At 41.4% G+C, this 4,216-nt stretch overlaps 1 non-coding gene across 1 annotated transcript; it reads right to left on the bottom strand.

The window, feature by feature from the left end:
• Positions 1-1,946: 1,946 nt before the first annotated feature.
• Positions 1,947-2,018, bottom strand: TRNAW-CCA. Its single transcript has one exon. It is a non-coding gene; the product is annotated as a tRNA-Trp (tRNA).
• Between the last annotated feature and the right edge of the window lie 2,198 nt (positions 2,019-4,216).

Raw genomic sequence — 4,216 nt, 5'->3', positions numbered from 1 at the left:
CCAAACATTTAAAGAAATTAGACCAATACTATGCAGTTTCATGGAGAAGGAAATGGAAACCGACTCTAGTACTCTTGCATGGAAAATCCCATGGACAGAGGAGCCTGGTAGGCTACAGTCCATGGGGTCGCAGTCTGGACACGACTGAGCAACTTCACTTCACTCACTTCATACTTTATCGCTGGAGAAGGAAATGGCAACCCACTCCAGTGTTCTTGCCTGGAGAATCCCATGGACAGAGGAGCCTGGCAGGCCATAGTCCGTGGGGTTACAGAGAGTCGGACACTGCAGTGACTGAGCGCATGAAATTTCTTCCTGAAGATGTTCATGTTCCATGAAGATGGAACACTTCCCAACTCATCTTATGAGGCCAGTATTGACCAATACCAGATCGATTCTATTATCTCATTGATTTCTGCTCTTATTTTTATTACTTCCATTTTCTTTGTTTGCCTTGGTTCATTTTGGTATGTTTTTCTAGATTTTTAAGGCAGAAACTTAGATTATTGATTTGAATACTTTCTATTTGCAGCATTAAATATTTTAAGTAACTACTTAATGCTATAAATTTCCTTCTAAACACTGCTTAATGTGCACCTCACAAAGATAACACACAAAAAAGCTATAGATCAATACCCTTCATGAACAGAGACACAAAAAACTCTTTAACAAGGTATTAGCAAGTCAAATCCAGCAATATATAAACATACTTTGCCAGGATCACATGTTATTCACTATATTAACAATCTAAAGAAACAAAATCACATATTCTTTTCATTTGCTTTTCATTCTTTTCACATGCAAAAAAGCACGTGACAAAATTCAACATTCATTCATGATAAAAATTCTCAACAAATTGGAAATGAAAGGGGCTTCCTCAAACTAATACATGGCACCTATAAAAAGCCTGTGGCTAACCTCATACTAAATGGTGAAAGACGATGTGATTTACTCCTATGGGAACAAGGCAATAGTATCCACTCTCACCACTGCTCTTCAGTGCTGTACTGGGAGTTCTACCAAGTGCAGTAAGGCAAAAGAAAAAAATGAGTCACATACTTGGAAAAGAAGAAACCCTATTCACAGGTGACATATTTTTCTATGGTCCCCCTAGAACCAATTCAGTTTAGTCGCTCAGTCATGTCCGACTCTTTGTGACCCCATGAACCTCTGCTGCAGCTGCTGCTGCTAAGGCGCTTGAGTCGTGTCCAACTCTGTGCAACCCTATAGACGGCAGCCCACCAGGCTCCTCTGTCCCTGGGATTCTCCAGGCAAGAATACTGAAGCGGGTTGCCATTTCCTTCTCCACCATGAACCGCTAGATGAGTTTAATTAAGTTGCAAGATACAAGGCAAACACACAAAAATTAATAGTACTTTCATATACTAGTAATGAACAATAAGAAACCAAAAATTTAAAACAAAACCACAGTTTATCGTAGCTCTGAAAGCAGAGTATAGCTATAAATACAATGAAACATGAGCAGTATCTGTTTGTCTCAAACTTCAAAAGGATGAAGAAAGAAATTAACAAAGACTTAAAGATGGAGAGACATCCTGTTTGTAAGTTGAAAAATTCAATGTAGTGAAGAAGAGGTCACTTGATCTTAAGTTGATCTGTAGATTTAACACAGTAACAATCAAAATCTAAGCAGGTTTTTTTGTAGGTATAGACAAGTTGATTCTAAAATGTGTATGGAAAGGCAAAGGAATTAGAATCGTTAAAATAATTTTGAAACAGAAGAATGAGTTGGAGGAATCATACCACCCAAAATAAGACTTATAAAGCTAGAGTAACCTAGACAGTAAGTATGGTGAAAGTGAAGTCGCTCAGTCGTGTCCGACTCTTTGTGACCCCATGGACTTTGGCCTGCCAGGCTTCTCTCTCCATGGGATTCTCCAGGCAAGAATACTGGAGTAGGTTACCATTTCCTTCTCCAGGGGATATTCCCTACCCAGGGATTGAACCTGGGTCTCCCACATTGGAGGCAGATGCTTTAACCTCTGAGCTACCAGGGAAGTACATATTGGCAAAGGACAGGCACATAGATAAAAGGAACAGAATTGAGTCCAGAAATTGACCCCCAAATATAGGGCCAACTGATTTTTGACAAAGGTGAAAAAATGACTCAATAGAAGAGGTATATTTTTCAACAAATAGTGTTAAAACAATTGAAAATCCATATGTATAAAACCAAATCATGACCTAAACCTCCTACCTCATATAAAGAAAGAAAAAAAGAAAAAAATGAAGTCACTCAGTCATGTGCGACTCTGCGACCTCGTGGACTGTAGCCTACCAGGCTGCTCTGTCCATGGGACTCTCTAGGCAAGAATACTGGAGTGGGTTGCCATTTCCTTCTCCAGGGGATCTTCCCAACCTAGGGATCGAACCCAGGTCTCCCACATTGCAGGCAGACGCTTTACCCTCTGAGCTACCAGGGAAATTAACTCAAATAGGAGAAAATCTTGGAGAAGGCAATGGCACCCTACTCCAGTACTCTTGCCTAGAAAATCCCATGGATGGAGGAGCCTGGTGAGCTGCAGTCCATGGGGTCGCTAAGAGTCAGACACAACTGAGCGACTTCACTTTCACTTTTCACTTTCCTGCATTGGAGAAGGAAATGGCAACCCACTCCAGTGTTCTTGCCTGGAGAATCCCAGGGACGGGGGAGCCTGGTGGGCTGCCGTCTATGGGGTCGCACAGAGTCGGACATGACTGAAGCGACTTAACAGCAGCAGCAGGAGGAGAAAATCTTAATGTACAAAGAGTTTTTTAAACATGAACAAAAGATTTACAAAAGAAAAAACTTGATAGATGTACTTTACCAAAGTTGAATTTTTTAAATTATTTTATTTTTGGCTGCACTGGGTCTTTGTGGCTGTGTGTGGGCTTTCTCTGGTTGCTGCAAGTGGGGGCTACTCTTAATTGTGGTGCATGGGCTTTCCATTGCAGTGGCTTCTCTTGCTGTGGAGCACTGTCAGTGCATGGACTCAGTAGTCATGGAACGCAGGCTCTAGGCACAGGCTCAGTAGTTGTGACGCATGGGTTTAGTTGCTTCTGTGGCGTGTGGAATCTTCCTGGACCAGGGATCAAACCCATGTCCCCTGTAATGGCAGGTAGGTTCTTATTCACTGTACCACTGTGGAAGTCCTCAAAGTTAAAAACTTTTGCTCTGTGAAAGACACTATTAGGGGAAAAAAAAGATACTATTAGAATGAAAAGTCAGTACATGTTAGGGAAATATATTTACAAGTTAGGTGTCTGAACAAGGACTTGTATCCAGAATATATGAAGCTCTCTCCAAAGTCAACAGGAAGAAAACAAGCAACCAGTTAAAAAGTGGACAAAAGAATACCAAAGAGAACTAAAGGATGGCAGATAAGCACATAAACAGATGCTCAACATCATTAGTCATAAGGGAGATGCAGATTAAAACCAAAATTGTATACCGCTAAGAATCTATTTGGAGAAGGCAATGGCACCCCACTCCAGTACTCTTGCCTGGAGAATCCCATGGATGGGGGAGCCTGGTGGGCTGCAGTCCATAGGGTCGTTAAGAGTCGGACACGACTGAGTGACTTCACTTTCACTTTTCACTTTCATGCATTGGAGAAGGAAATGGCAACCCACTCCAGTGTTCTTGCCTGGAGAATCCCAGGGATGGAGGAGCCTGGTGGGCTGCCGTCTAGGGGGTCGCACAGAGTCGGACACGACTGAAGCGACTTAGCAGCAGCAGCAGCAAGAATCTATTACAATGGCTAAAATATAAAAAAGCTCACAACACAAAGTGCTGGTGAAGAGGCAGGGTAAATGACAAACTCTAATAGGAATGCAGAATGGACCAACCACTCTGGAGCACAGTTTGGCAGATGCTTATAAAGTTGAACACATCCTTACTGTACCACCTAACAGTCCCATTCCTGGGTACTTACCCTAGAGAAGTGAAAACTTATCTTTTCACAAAAACAGATACCAGAATATCTGAAACAGCTTCTTTGATAATTTCCCATATTTGGAAATAATCCAAATGCCCTTCGATAGATAAATGAATAAACTGTGATGCTTCCATCCAATGGAATACCTATTCAGCGATAACAAGCACCAATTTGGATGAATCTCAAAGGCATCTGAAAGGCATGCTGAGTGAAAGAATCAAATCTCTAAAGATTATGTACTATATGATTTAATTTATATGACAGTGTCAAAAGAACAA

Source organism: Bubalus bubalis, chromosome 19 (assembly GCF_019923935.1).
Source record: "Bubalus bubalis isolate 160015118507 breed Murrah chromosome 19, NDDB_SH_1, whole genome shotgun sequence".
Lineage (NCBI taxonomy): Eukaryota > Metazoa > Chordata > Mammalia > Artiodactyla > Bovidae > Bubalus > Bubalus bubalis.
Note: the sequence above shows the minus strand (reverse complement) of the source record. Positions and strands in the feature narration are given on the sequence as shown.